General features: G+C 47.6%; 1 protein-coding gene across 1 annotated transcript in view; it reads left to right on the top strand.

The window, feature by feature from the left end:
- Positions 1 to 16,385, top strand: part of DnaJ-60 (DnaJ-like-60) — a 63,110-nt gene that overhangs the window by 3,031 nt on the left and 43,694 nt on the right. The window lies entirely within an intron of this gene.

The raw sequence follows: 16,385 nt of genomic DNA, 5'->3' as shown, positions 1-16,385 counted from the left end.
CCAAACACGAAGTTCTTCCGCCTCTCGTCCACAAGCGTATTCATCTGAAGTCACGTAGTCTGACGAAGGCGAGAGTGCGATTAAATCTCACCTGGTCGGGAAATGCCACGAAGAAAACAAATCAGACACCAGGCGAATAAATTCTTTAAAGCTTTACGTTTCGGTGGGCCGACACGGGAGCCTCGCTCATGTTGAAGGGGTGCCAACGGGAAGGTCGATGAGGTTGCTGTGATTCGGTTGAGTGCACGACGTGCGATGCGCGAGCATGCAGATAAAGTTGACATTTCCACTGCTATATACTATTAAAGAAACAACGTGCAGTTGCCTGGATATCTATGTAGCGACTCGAGATAACGGCAGTGATTGAAATTACGCGTGTTCTCACGGTGTGTTCTATGGTTCTCGGCGTGTGATGCTTTTGTTAAGCGTGTAACGTTCTTTGCATGCACTTGCGTCTTTGGATTTTATCCAAGCCTAACAAAGATTGATTGATTGATTGATTGATTGATTGATTGATTGATTGATTGATTGATTGATTGATTGATTGATTGATTGATTGATTGATTGATTGATTGATTGATTGATTGATGGTCCAAAATTACACTGGCTATATGAGGGACGCCGTATTAGAGGGATGTGGAATAATTTTGACCATCTAAGTGCACGAGCATATTCTGTTCTTTAATCCCGTCACGATGCGGCCCCCGCGGTCGGGAATCGAGCTCCGCTGAATCGAGCTCTGCTGCATGCCGAGTACTTCCTGCTCGGCAGTCGATATATACAGCCACTGAGGCACCAGGGTGCGTTGAACGTCATTCGCCTGTGTTCGTGGGAAACGTATTCTGCTGTTGAGCAGTCGTGCTTCAAGTACTTTATTATCGCATACTTCCACTTGGGGTAAATGCATCGCAGTGTACGTGCGATGCGATTAAGGTTATATGTAATTATATTTACATTTAAATTAAATTTATATTCTCATTGGTGGCAACAAAATCATTATTATTATCTAAAAAAACTGGATTGTCTTGGAAAATACCCTTAGCTACAAGGTTATCTAGGGCGGTAAAAAAAGTTCAAACTTTCGTAATGGTTTCCACGTTTATATACACTCCCCATGTTTATATCGGCATTCTATGCGGTATAACACATTTGCACGCATATTACACAAAAAGCACACATATTCACTTTACCTTTAACAAGTTCGCGCTCCCAAACGCTCTCCGTTTAAGCCACATTTACGCGAATGCGACAAGTGGCACATTCCATCGCGTTAATGTGCATCGCGTATACATGAGACCAACGGCACAATGTGCTACAGGAAGGCGAATCGCGATAGCGCTTCAGGAGAAGGTATGGATAGAGGCGGCGTGAAGTCGTCTCACGCACCTCTGGCGCATCGCATCGAGGAAGAGGGGAGAAAAGCGAGGCGGGCGATGGCGCGCGTTCTTCTTCACTCATCGGCGAACCGCACTCGCCGGTCACGTGTTTCGGCTTGCTCCCACGGAGCGGGACGCGCCACATGTAAACGCTGTCGCGTACTGTTGTTACCGTGACGCGATACGGTAGTGTCGTCGCATTCGTGTAAGCGTGGCTTTGTTTAGACTGCACCACGGGCTCGTTACTCTGGCACTGGCCCAATCGTGACTCGCGGTGGTCGTCGCGTCATCGAGCCGATTGTTATTTACGCTTCTGTACTTATTTAGCAATGCTAGACTGGATATCAAACCTCAAGAAGGAGTGAGCATACACAATTATCGTTGGTAAAACAGAAATACAACGTACAGTATCACAATGACATATAGTGAACACTTACAGTCACGTGCTTCATCATACATCCGATAACAATCAATAAAGAAAAACACACGCACGCGCACATGGTTACGATTAAATACTCCTCAACGAACTTATGTAAAAATAACTAGTCTGTTCGACATTCTAATTCGGCAGTACGGATGGATGATTCCTGTCACGGATTGTTATGGGGGGAAATGAGTTTTGGTAATGTATCGGTGCGATTTATGAAGCCTACAGATTTCCTAGAATGACGTGAACACGTAACACGTTTACAGCCTCGTTCAACACGCAGCGCTTTATTAATACCAACTTCATCAGGATCAGTCTTTTCCTGTTTTCTTCTTGATCAATATTCTTTAGTTGCGCCTTTTGTAAGAGAATTGATGGTTACGCCATTATCACGAGTAGCGTACACCTGAGCGTAAGCCAATGAGGTAACGCTCCTACGACATACAAGTTATGAATAAGGACTCGGATGATTAAGGCGAAAAGACAAAAAAGAAGGAAAAAATATAGAGATTGGAAACGAGAATACAACGGTGAGGAAAGAACAATGCGAAAATTAGTCTGCCAATCGAGCTAAGAATTAGGCTACTTACTCTATCGAAAGACTTACGATAAAATGACGTGCACTAATAAATCAACAAACTGTAAATAAATAAAAACTAAATAAATGAATAAATCACCAAGTTTATTTTTGCCGCAAACAATACGTTACGGTGAATCGCCAGAGAAAAAAAAGCTGCACCGGCGCCGCTTGGCTATTAGCTCTAGCCGCCCGTACAGCTGTAATGACACGACGATTTGCATTGCACCTAAGTTATACAAACACGTAAGCAGTTACAAAACAAATATACGATAGCGTTATACACATATGTGGTTACAATAATAACTATTAGGTATGTACATGACAATGCACAACTGCACATACGAGTTCTTGTAGAAGCAATTATACGAACGAATCATATAGGTTCTTGTTAATTAAAGCATCTAGCTCATTCAGAGTAGTTACCAGTGCGCATTCATAACTGGTACCTGAAAAAGGTATCAGATTCCCGGAAAGAGACGTTGCTTCAGTAATGTACGGCCGTAGACCTTTGAAAAGCAAGACAAGAAAAAAGCGGCATTTTCGAGTGCTATATATAAAGAATAACCATATTCAAGCGTGGCATGGAACACTCTGTTCATACATACCAGCAGCTCGGGGGAAAGAAAACGAAAAAGACAGCATGTAACATTCTCTGACTCGTGTGCTGCTAAAGCTTTTTGAGCGGTAGTCAGCTGTTGAAAATTGGAGCGGCGTTACGAAGTCAAAGCGTTACACCGGAAATTATCACCCATCGCCACTTATTCCGGCTGCGTACAGGCTCTACGATATTACAGGGCATAACCGTTTTATTAAACGAAACACATATGTTAGAAGACTTTATGCACCGAGAGCAACTGCTGAGAGTGCTGGCGATTGTACACATTGCCTTATTTTATTTCATTTTATTTTTAAACCATGCATACTTTTTTTTTTTGTAAAAGGACTATTAGAGTAGCGAATGTGACGTTTTTCGCAGATAAGTTCTTCGGCGAGGCGGACATACCTTATCGCTAATAACGTGAGTATCAGAAGACTAATTAACAAAAAAGTGTAATTACCTTTTTTATTAGAGCCTTGTAAAAAGTTGTCTATGCGGAAAAATTAGGGGCGGCCACTTTTTCGAGCACTGTGATATCAAGAATTTTTTTTTAATCGCGCCCAATTCGATATATCACCGAATTCCAATGCTCAGTACGAGCAATATCGAAACCGAGCTAGCGCCACGGCTACGTCGGACGGAAACTCCCCGTGACGAAGTGCGTGACGTAGTCTCAATGATGGCCTGTGGCAGGCAAATACTGATACAGCACGTAGCGGCAGGTGCTTGCCAGGCGAAACGATCCGTATCTGCACCAGCCGCGATTGGCCGCGACGTTCCAGCAGGAAACAACTTTATTGCAAATTTTAATTTTTTTTTTAATTATGGGGTTTTACGTGCCAAAACCACTTTCTGATTATGAGGCACGCCGTAGTGGGGGACTCCGGAAATTTCGACCACCTGGGGTTCTTTAACGTGCACCTAAATCTAAGTACACGGGTGTTTTCGCATTTCGCCCCCATCGAAATGCGGCCGCCGTGGCCGGGATTCGATCCCGCGACCTCGTGCTCAGCAGCCTAACACCATAGCCACTGAGCAACCACGGCGGGTGCAAATTTCAGGTAGAAAGGCATGAGAAGCCTAGGCCTCTATAGGTCGCCTCGGTTGAGGCGACCTGCTGAGCCCAGGTCGTGAGGTTTCGTATGGTCTGGAAGAGGGCGTTCCAGAAATGCAGCCCTAATGAACCACAGAGCACTATGGGGATACAATAGGTACGAGGTCGTCCGAGGTATGTGGAAAGGTGTAATGGTTCCAGGATATACTTTTGGAAATACGGTTGTTTGCTTTAAATCTTGCCGGTAGCTGTGCCACGACATACATTTTTTTTTTTTTTCTCTCCTTTACATGGAAAACAAAACTGAAGGTATATTACAGAGCGGACACAACTACACACTCAAAACTCGGGCAAACACACACATGCGTCTAACAAGTGCATCCAGTCTGGCGGGGAGGTTCCTGCGCAGCGTACACACTTCTCACATGAGCAGCAATTTCCCGAAACAAGGGCCTTGTAGATCGCGGGCTTTCGATATGGCGATCACACAGTCTACATCTCCATAAGTTCTACAAACCAAGTGCTATGAGCATGTCATAGGGAGTTTGTGGATAATTTGCCATATCAAGATCCAGGCGCAGCTTTAGTTTCACGGAGGCTTGCCTCGCACAGACATGGTAGGTGCGCTATCGCCCTGCAACTAAGGCTTACGCCTGTATCAGAAAGCAAAATTGTTGTCCGTATTCAGTAGTATGCTTGGAAGTGCCACAACACCGATTTTCGTTTGCGATTGGTATTTTAACTTCGAAAAAAAGCCCTAAATGAACCGCCGACCCGGGACGCTGCATGGGCTGTTCGTATACTGCCGATTTCGATAACCGTTTCTTGTTCTTCGCGCAAGGGGTATGCTAGGTTTTCGTCGTTCAATGATGCATTTGAATCGACACGTCTGTCTAGTCACGTATTTTCGTAGAGTGGGCTACAGCTGGCAGCCTTCGCTGACAGCACATATGCGTATGTTCATAACGCGTCACATCGGCGCTCATCACTTCTTATGCTGACACCGTAGACACAAAAAAATGTTTATTTAAGAACACCGACGCGAAAGCTGAGATGTGGAGTGATTTGTCCTTGTTAGACTTGTTTCCTGAGCCCAGACGGGCCCGACAGCGTGTAGACGGACCTGGCGGATACGCTAGGTCTAAGCTTCGATGGAAGGAACCGATCTCAGCGCGGGGACATGGCGAATGCTAAAATGTGTGTATTTGAGCCTTAGAACCTTTTATGTATTACTTTTTAGTACACTAGGGAAAGTGGAAGCGCACAAATCGCCTCAGCTTTGTTATCGCTGCGATAATATCAATCAGTGGTAGGCTTCGAGCTCGGGGTTCGTTCGAACGCGTCTGAACGACTTCTGGGTTTCGTGTTCACTCCACAACACTGCGACAACGGCGACAACTCGCAGTGATTGGTTAAGCACAAACTACTAAAAAAACGAGGCGTCCTCTGCGTTTGCGCTGTTTCGTTGAAGACTGTAGCCATCCGCCCAGTCAAAACGGAAAAGGCAAAAAACGAAAGTGACCTTCAGTGTCAAATAGACATGCAAACAGGGCAGCTCACGCACCTTTATTTCAAGCTCCGACACGAAACATATTTCTATGACCCCAAAGTATAGCGTTAGTTAGGACAAGAGACTATAGTATCAAGCGATAAAATTGTGTAAGTCATCTAATACTCAGCAGCGCCTATCCTTCTTGCGTACTGGAACCAGTGCGGCACAAACGCAACCAGCGGGGTTTCCAGTGCGAGCCAGTGAACTGCAGCGAGAACCAGCGCGTGCACAGAACAAACCAGTGCGCCCCAACGTCGTGGCATTGAAACCCGAGTCTCGTCCAGTGTGACCCAGCTCTTATTCAGCGTTCTCACTGGTGTCCCAGTGAGTCCCAGCGGGCGCCTGCGTCCCCGGTGCGATCCAGTGTCAAAACGCGCTGGTTTCACACTGGAAGGCACTGTAAGACGCTGGTTATTGCAATAGGGAGGGGGCAAGGACTTTCTTATTCACCATCGTATTAGCCGCAAAGTATGTCCGCTTCTGCGAACTTATCTGCAAGAACGCAATGTTGGCTACGCTTACAGCATTTTTATAAAAAATATATATATTGCATTAAAAACAACAACCCATATGTACAAACTAAATTTAACGAGAAGGGCGGTGTTAAAGCATTCTACATGAGCAGAAGAGTAGAACAAAACGTCGTAGCGTAGCTACGTTAGGTTACGTTATACTGATTCACACTGTCAATGACGAAGTTAGTCGCCCTTGTAATTCTTATATGCTTCTTTGTGGATAGTGCTTTTTCATGCTGCACTATTTGCAGCTTTTTCCCCGTCCCTATTTTTCACCGACGTGCATTTTCATGGCGAACTACTGAGTGATTTGTTTTTTATTGTCTACCGGCTAGGGCCAGGTGGCAGCTGTGAGCACACCAACTTCACAGCGCCTACGCTAAGAAGTTAAAACACGCTGTCGGGTCGCAGAGCACAGCTACATACCGCGCAGACCGAGTACAGGGCGTAAGATGCGGCACCAACTCGGCCACCACAACAGAGCGGGCCCGGGCCCGGCTGACCGCTTTGGGCAAGCGCCTCAGAAAATTGCCCCGAAGAAGGGTGGTCGCTTTTATCCGAGCACACTTTACCCGCTCACTCCGTACCGTGTTCCACATAGCTTCCGGGAAATCTTCACTCCCTCCCGCCCCCTTTCCCCACCTTCCTGGTCGTTCGCCGTTCTTCTCTTCAAAGCTTCACGAAAAGGGCGAAGCGCTAATCCGCCTATGCACGTGCAAACCCAAGGTCAGCCAAGGAGGCACAGGTGGATGGACACACAGCCAGTCTCTATGGGCCAGGGCCGAGCCGCTCATATGTAGCTGGACCGTTTGCAGCATTGCCTGTGATGGGCAAACACCAATGGCTACTGGAACGACCGGCCGCTGGTTTCGGTGAAAACTGCCCGATAGACATGCAGCACTTTCGCCCTTTTTATTTGCCTCATTTAGATAGTCTGTAATGTGTCCATAAACTTCTAGACCAGTTCGCCTTCTTATAGGCCTCTCCTTTTAGCTACCTGAAATGTATATGCACTCAAACTAAAGCCTTCAACAAGTGTATTCATTTTGGCCCGCCGCGGCCTCTTATTAGTTGGTTGCTCACAGAGCCGATAGGAAACAGTCGGTATAAAGGTGAAAAACTAAAAGCCGACAAGCTGTCTATGGACAATCTAGAGCCATCGTAGAGCCCCCTCCTATACAGATTTCTATGCTAGAGAAATCTGAAGAAACGTAACTAAACAAAGTAGGCGTGCTCAAATAGTGAAATTCACTAGAAAAGGGGCAACACAAGTGGAAGGAAGGCGACTACATGTGGTCACGTATCAAGTGTCACTAACCCAGCCGCGCACGAGGCAAAGAATCTGAAGATTCGACTTCTACGTCGAATACATTGACTGAAGACACGCTAACGCATGATGTGCCCTCTTTTTCTTTTCTTTTTTTTTGCCATCCTGTACACGCTTCGTAGATTTCTCGCGTTTTCTAATTAGCACACTTTCGAAGGATGTTTGTGTTGCTGAGATCCGGAGAGCGCCCACAGTCCTTGCAGTGCAGTGACAGAACACATTGTGTTGTGAACATTGTGAATACATTGTGAACACATATAGAACGCATTGTGTGATAGCTAGCCCACTTCAACACTATATTTCGAATACGAATATTCAAGAAAAGTGAGCTTCGAACATGAAATCGAATAGCGAATATTTTCTCAATGTACATGTCAAATGTAAGTATACTGAGTTCGTTTCGGAAATAATGTACACATAGAAGCTAATTTACGTTTATTTGACAATTGTAATGACGTTCACAAGTGGACGTATGGTCAACTGAATAGCTTGTAAATGAGGGACCACCGCTTTCAGCTATCTGGCGTACCACGAAAACGACAGTGATGAGACAACAGAACAGAGAGAGAGGGAAAGGCAAAGGAATGACATAGAAGTTAACCGGACGATATCTCCGGTTGGCTACCCTGTACCGGGGAAGGAGGAAATGGATGCGACCACGTCGTCAGACGCACGTAGGGTGTTGTGTTCGCTGAAACAGAGAAGTGTCATAGTACAAAACAACGCAGGTTGTTTTAAAGGAGTGCAGGTATGGTGAGACTGGATAAATAATAATAATAATACGCCTCGCCTAAAAATCTGTACAACAAAGGTAGGCCACCTACAAGCGAGGAATTCTTATTCAATAACTGCAAACTACTGAGCAGAAGTTATTTATCCCGTGAAGTTATTTAACCGGTGTCTCTGAGCAACACCCGCGGCTCGTCTGCAGAAGGACCATTCGAAACGACACCCAGCATTGGCTTCTCTCGAAGTTAACGAAAAGGAGTTTCCATCAGTCCAAACTGACCTTGTGTTTCTCTCTAGCGCCCCTCTAATATAATCTTTAGGGTCCCTTTCGTGACCACTGCGCCGAAGCTCGTCGTAAGCCCGCAACGAGAGTGCAGAGAGGCGTCTACTCCACGCCCACACGTAGCTCACGTGCAGAGCCACTGCACGAAGTACCGGGCAGCCATGCGAGTGCGTCGGGTGAAAGGTAGGCGAGGGTGTGCAGGTAGGAGGAGGTTGGCTTTCACCGCAACGCTTATCATACTCCCCCCCTCCCCCCCATTATCCGAACTTTCTTCGTGCATGCCAGCCCTATTCATTTTTTTCATCGCCGTCCTTACCTTCTGTTTTATTATTGTCCTTTTCTTCTTTTTCGTATTGTGGTTCGGAGCTATTTTGGAAGGCGCAGCGGACTCTAGCTGATAGAGTGACCATGAAAGAAGGGAAAGAAATACTCGACAAAAAGAGCGGGGGCGTTTAGGGGTAAAGGTGGCGGCGCGAGTCGCACAATGGGGACACCGAGCGCAAGGTGTCCGTCCCGGGACACGCAACTGGCGCGCGTTGCTTTTAGCGGTTGAAAAGAACAGAAAAGAACCGGAGAGGTACGGAAGGAGGCTGCGGTGTCATTGTGGGCTCTCCGCGTGATGCGCACGGGAGACCCTTTTGCGCGGGCGCGCGTCTGCGCGGTTTTAGCGGGGGTGTTGAGCGGTGCCGAGCTGTGTCTCCTCAACAGTGTGCAGAGCCAACACCCTCTAGAGCCCCCCCTTCGGCCCACCTCCCCTCCCCCCTGTCCCCCACCATCTCTGCCAGGGGTAGGGGACGACAACAACCACCTCAGCGATGAACGCAGTGTGCGTCAGGTGTCTAGTCGGGTTGTTCTCGAGCTGAAAGAGGAAACGGCACAGTAACTGTCTTCCTCAACGCAGGAAGCATGGCTTCGCCGGGCACTGAGAGAGGGGGTGGGTGCTGGACAAGGGGAGGGGACCGCGGGGGGAGAGAGGACAGGGGTCGGAGCGGTGACAGCCGTTTAGTGAATTGCGCCGTGTAATAGCACAGCGGGAGCGCGTGCGGTCGAGAAAAAAAAAATAATAAAAACGACAGAGCTCGTCACGGTGGTCACAGCGCCATGCATCGAGAGCTAGGGGTGCCCAAAACCCGCCACGTCACACGGCCACGTGGGTCTTTAGAAGGCGCCACACGTGTAACGAACATCGGGACGGGCAGACGATTAACACATAGGCTCGACGCTGAGTCGCAGTCTGTTATATGTTACCGACTTGTTTGAGGCTTCTTCTTGAACTCGACGCAGGGTGCCACGAGAAATTGCATAAATACCTTTGTATAAAATTTTCGAGAAGTACAGTGATTAATTTGCTGCAAAGCCCGTAATAAACCAAGGAATACTAAATCTTGCATTACTACATATTCCCCCCAAGATTTCCCCCCATTTCTGCCATATATAAACTAGATGCCACGCTTGGTTCACTGGGGAAACTTGGGAAATCCGTCACGTCCTTCGTATAACGCGGCAAAATATGCAGAAAATGAGTATTTAGTAATTAGAAACACCCGCCATGGCATGCTTAGTGGCTATGGTGTTTGGTTGCTAAGCCCGAGATCGCGGTATCAAATCCCGGCCACGCGTCACCCGCATTTCGATGGGGCCGGAATGCGAAAACACCCGTGTATTTAGATTTAGGTGCACGTTAAAGAGCCCCAGGTGGTCAAAATTACTCCGGGGTTCCCAACCACGGCGTGCCTTATAATCAGATTGTGGTTCTGGCACGTAAGACCCCATAATTTTTTGTAGTAATTAAAAACAAGGAATGCGCGCATCTACGCGCGCGCATTGCGAAAGATGCAAGTGCCGGCGCTTGTTTGATGAAATAAATATACTAGGTAGATGCAGGGACACTTTGGCCCGTGAGCTTTTAAATACATTTTTTTTTTCACCAGGCTGACGCGTCTGTTAGTTAGAGGAAGAGCGAAAATAGGTTGTTGGAAAGGGTAACATGACAAAGCCGTTGTAGTTCTGGTAGAGAACCGGCTGTGTTTCATTTGTCTTTATATATAGCCAGAATGTTTTTCGCGCATGTGCTGACCATGAGGTTTTCTTTAAGTTATTCCTGAAACACGTCAGCTGTTAGTGAGCACCTGTGCTGTTCCTTGTCATGTCTGCGTCTCTCTCTCTTTTTGCGATGTGCCATCCCGCTCAACAAATTAACGTTTTATTATCCTATGCAGCAAACGAGATGATTCCACTCACTCACATTGCGAACTCCACGAAAGTCATTGATTTATTGATTGATTGATTGATTGATTGATTGATTGATTGATTGATTGATTGATTGATTGATTGATTGATTGATTGATTGATTGATTGATTGATTGATTGATTGATTGATTGATTGATTGATTGATTGATTGATTGATTGATTGGGTTTGACGTCTCAAGGCAACACTGACGCTATACGACGGATAGGAGAGGCGCCATAGTAGATAGCTCCGGAATAATTTCTACCACGTGGGGTTCTTTGCAGTGCACCTAAATATGCCAGAGAAGCGTTCTTGCATTATCGCTTCCATCAAAATGCGGCTGTGAGACGTTGAACCCAGTGAATAAAATCAATCAACCAGGTGGCCAGGAATCGAACCCGCGACCTCGGACTGAGCAGCAGGACACCATAGCCACTTGATCACTGCGTCGAATAATCCACGAGAACGACACAGACGCAGAAAGGGCATTGGTTCTCGATCAGATTACGGGCACAAACACGCAAGAGAAATCAATGCAGAAACAATAAAAACCGTATAACAGAATTGCTGCATAGCCAATAATAAACTATCGGCAGGAATGCTTTCCTAACTCCTATATTACCAGGGTTGGCAGGCTGCGGCCAGCCTCCAAGCGCCAAACCATCCGTGCAATGTACGCGTTAAAAACAAGGTAGTTCTCCGTACACGCCAAGTCCTGTTCTCTAACAACTGAGTGCAACAAAGAGAGAGAAAGAGAGAAAGCCGACAAGCGTGGAGGGTCAGAATTTATAAACGCTCGGGCAACAGTTCCGGGTTAAACCGAGCTGGCCACAGGGCTTTCCTTCGGCGTCCACTACACAGACGCACCGCGTGACGCCATCAGCTGCGGCGATTTCATAAATCGACAGCGCCTGTAGTGCTTCGCGCGAGGCGTCATAACGCGAGGCATTCGTTCCGATCATCCGAAGCAGAGAAGGCAGTTTGCATCTTACGCGCGCCGAGAAAGTTACAACTGCTCGGCAGGCCGGGATTGTTTACAGCTCGGCCGCATGCACAATTCCCGTACTTTCTCATTTTTATTTTCGTTCTTTTTTTTTGTTCTTTGTTTTGCTCCTCGCGATGTTCCGGGTCACACGGGCGTCGTGTCATACGGACGTCACACGGGCGCGGTGCACAGGTGTAGTCGGGAGGCCGAAAGTGCGCGCCTAACGAGCCGCAACGATTTGTGCGCCGATGCTCGGGATATTGCACAGAAAATTGTGGGTGTGTGACAACCGTGCACTGCAGGTGTGGCGTACGTGTCTGACACTGTGTGTGGCGATGTGCAGTGTGACAGAAGGGGGGGGGGGGTCTTCTGTCTTTCGATCATTAGCCCCGTAACGTCTTGCAGTTACCCCTGTCGCCCCCTATGTATATATACGCGGTTACCCCTATACAGTTACCCATGTATAGTTACCCCTGTCACTTCCGATACCATCGAGGCTATGGCTATAGACCTATAACAAAAGATAACGAGGACACGCAAGACAGCGTGCACCTGTTGTCACTATTCAGGGGAAATAACGACGCAATATATAGAACCTTCAACCCGTGAAAATGTACGTGCACCTCTTTAGAAATTGCCCTGATAAATGTATAGCATTATAGTAAAATAAAGATTATATAAATCGCTGTACTAACTTGCACAACTTTCGGTCATTCACACTGTTAGGCCTAAACGAGTTTGCACTCTTTGGGGCTTATCCTTGCCCCCCACCAATAATCGCAATCGTCCTTGCTCGCGTTTCCTTTCTTGAAAACTGCGCTCGCTACTTTCCTGTCGAGAATGCTACGTCAAACTGATAACGCGCATGCCGTTCTTGACCTAGAAAAAAAGACCCGGCCTCTCATCGTATATACCCGCCTGATAATGAAGACAGGGCAAGCCTTGTTTGAAATTAACTAATTATTTTTTATCTCCTCCACTAGTGAATGATACGCTTCCCGTATATACATACAATACCAGCAAATGAGAATTCAGCTTCTTGCTAGCTCCAGCCATACGGTCATAGATCCGTCAACTTTTCCTCTAAACAACCGCCTGTAAATTGCTAAATTGTGTTTACGTGTAACACTGAAAAGGGATAAATATTAGTCAATGAATTTTCATGTGCTGCTAACAACCGAAAGCGTCAATCAGGTTTACTTCAAACTGCCGCACCTTACACTTAAACGGCGATGGAAGGCCTCATTATGATAAACATGCAGTTCAAATATAAGGAATCCGTGCCTGCAGATTCCAGGCTCTAATGTGAGCTCAACCCTCGTGCTATTTGCTGCCGAACGTTTCTGTAAAGAACTGCAAAACAATCATATTTTTACCATGAACTGTGCACTTGTCGCGATAATCCTTGACTGTCATGTATGGGTTTAGCGTAAAAAGCCGATTTCATGGTAGCGTTCGCACGACAGGCCCCTTTCGGAGCAGAAGTCACTGAGACCCGCCGTGGTTGCTCAGTGGCTATGGTGTTGGGCTGCTGAGCACGAGGTCGCGGGATCGAATCCCGGCCACGGCGGCCTCATTTCGATGGTGGCGGAATGCGAAAACACCCGTGTACTTAGATTTAGGTGCACGTTAAAGAACCCCAGGTGGTCGAAATTTCCGGAGTCCTCCACTACGGCGTGCCTCATAATCAGAAAGTGGTTTTGGCACGTAAAACCCCACAACTTAATTTTAATTAAGTCACTGAGGCCATGAAACAGAAGTGCGAGAAACGAGAGGGCTTCTGACATTTAAAATGGAGAGTGGCCTCACGGCGAGGCTCTAGACGCATACCTGACATGCGCCTGCGCATTGTGACATGGGTGAGGTGGGTGCGCAGGAAATGTATACGCATATCGCGCGTGTACATACGTACACTCATCATCGTCCTCGAACCCTCTCTCTCCTTTTCATTTCCCTTCTCGCTCTCCCCTTGCAGAGCATAGCAGGCCAGAGACAAAGCTCATCCGGTCGACCTCTCTGATTTTCGCACCTTAAGATGTTTCTCTCTCTTGACACCTCCCCGTTTCGGAGGGGATGCCAGCAGAAATCACCATCGCGATCATCAGAGTCATCATATAGGCGATCAGCACTCTCCTAACATCAATTCGATACCTCCACAGCCACCTACGAGAACAAAACAGAAACACGAACACTAAAAAGGAAGAAAAACACGAAAGGAGTGACAAACGCCGAGGGCGTTACGACACGTGACAGCCGCAGTGAGCCCGCACACACGCGCTTGCGCGGACGTCCCAGCTTTGGGCGCAGCAGACACGTGCACTCGCGGCCACAATGACTCAGCGGAAGCAACAACAACGACAACAACGAACAGTCGTAACACAAGAGAGATTCAAGAGGAGGCGTTTCTTCCTCGCGCTGCGGGACGCCTGCGGGTCGCGGCCGAGCTTCGCGTATCGATGCGCGCGGCTCGCAAAGTTGCCAAACGGCGTGCGCGGTGGTGCGGCGGCGGGGCAAGGAAGCAACGCACGAAACGCCGTCGCGGTGTGCGCGGCTACACAGTCGCGTCGTAAATCGCCGCAGCCTCGGCACCGCCACCAACACACGCACGGGCGCGATGCGAACGCCGTCGAAGGAAAAAGATACGGCGTCCGCCCGCTATAACTCCTCGCAGCTGTGACCACCGCCGCGCAGTTTCCTTCAAAATTTACTATAGAAGGAACTCTGGCGCTGGTGTCTACGGGAGACGCAAGTATGCGGCGGTTCGGCCCAGCATGGTTATAACCCGTGGACTTGCCTAAACTGCCTAATTCTGGCCTCAAACGGCTTTCGTACGGCTTTGTGAATTGATCACGTTTAACTAAATATTGCGTTACGAACGTAACAACTCGCAATGACGCGTCTCGTTGCCTCCTCCATTCGGAAAATTGGAAATTTAGAACGATGATAAAGCGTAATAATAAGCAAGAACGTTCGAAACCGCAAGCACGAATATCGGACAAACCCACGCACTATAACCGTAATTCGCTAGGTAACCGAGCGATCGCAGCGCTAGGGTTGCCTCCAGTGATATTTGTAGGAAACGCTATGATTATTTGCCGATAACTCCCTCTTCCTTCCTCAGACATAGTAAAAGCAGCAAATCAAAAGCAAAAGAAAACAACGAAGAACAATGTGGCGTATACACGTATATACACGGGAACGGTTATATACATTCATACTTTTCGAAAAGTCGCCGCTTGTTCCCGCTCTCTGCAAACCCGCCGAAGTGGCTCAGCTGGGTTGTGGCGCTGTGCTGCTGTGCACGACGGTGTCGCTGGTTGGATTAAATTTAATAATGAGATGTCAGGAATCACGTGTAAACTATAGCACACGCACCTTTTCTTGGTTACATTGTGCGGCATGTGTTCTTCTCTCTCCTTGTGGCTGTGATTATGCGCTAATATGCACGTCGTCTGGTTGTCTTATTTTTCACCCCAAGCTCGGTATGAAAATACAAAGTATAAAGTCTATACGCCATCCATATAGACAGATATTGTTAGCAATTCCTTCCTTTGAGACATTGTGGTCCGCAAACTTCCGAATGGGTTGCCCCGCAGAAAGTATGTGGACATTGCTCGACAAATTTTAAATCGATTAATGTAGAGCGCTGTGACTGGACAAACCATAATGTCATAGGTTCACAATACGTATATACAGACACTCTGCTTGATAGACTCCACAGTAAATGCATCTTTTGCTAGGACGCAGCGTTTGTTATAGTGCATAAGCATAATAAAAGCCGAGTCACGTATAACTAAACTTCTGCAGACGCTTAGACTGCGTTTTCCCACGTTTGCGGAAATGAACAGGTGATATGCGTACGCTGTTTCCTTTCTTTTTCTTTCTTTTCATTTGCTATTTATTTGCTCCCCACCGAATCCTTCCCGAAGCCCGTGTCATGACGTGATACCTCCCGTCTTACCTACGGCCTATCCGTTACGTCAATCCACACATCCGCAAAGATGCTTGCCTAAACCCTTAAAGAAGTGGAGCCCTACAAATATTCAAGTTCAAACACGCATGATCGAGCTTATTGAGACACCAGAGCCTAAGAAGAACGAGTGACGAAAGACGGTGAACGACGAGGCGGGGACAATCGCAAAAGAGGTGCAAAAGGCGTGGGACGCTGTCGTAGAACCTGTCCTCCTCCGCGCGCCATTCAGCACGGGAGCTTTATAAGATGCGCACACGGGGAAATCCCCCCGCGCGACACCGTCGACGACGACCAGCGTCGCGAGCACACGCGCATGTACCGGTCCAGGCCGCGAAGACAAATCGCACCTAATTTGTCTCCGTCCGGTATACGAAATGAACCCATTGCGTCCCATGCGCGTCGCCGGTGGGGAGAGCAAACACGAGAGCTCGCGCAATAGAAAGAAGGGAAAAAAAAGCGATAAAATAAAAGAACGGAATTCTTTTCCCTTTCGTTCCCCGACTCCCGCCAGTTCCTTTCCCTTTTCCTCGGAACTGCGCGGCGACATGAGTCGGACACGCGGCCTAACTAATGGCTCCGCATCTGTCGAACGCCGTGAGAAGAGAGGATACACGGTAACGCATATTGTGTGGAGGTTATAGCTTACATAGATGTGCGGGGCGTATGCGCGTGTACTTCGTGCAAGGCTAAGCGAATCACTCGCTCTTGCTCGTACACCGGCTGTCCCAACTAAACCTCTTGCCAAGAACTTAAAG

This window comes from Dermacentor andersoni, chromosome 7 (assembly GCF_023375885.2).
Source record: "Dermacentor andersoni chromosome 7, qqDerAnde1_hic_scaffold, whole genome shotgun sequence".
NCBI classification, from domain to species: Eukaryota; Metazoa; Arthropoda; class Arachnida; order Ixodida; family Ixodidae; genus Dermacentor; species Dermacentor andersoni.
Note: the sequence above shows the minus strand (reverse complement) of the source record. Positions and strands in the feature narration are given on the sequence as shown.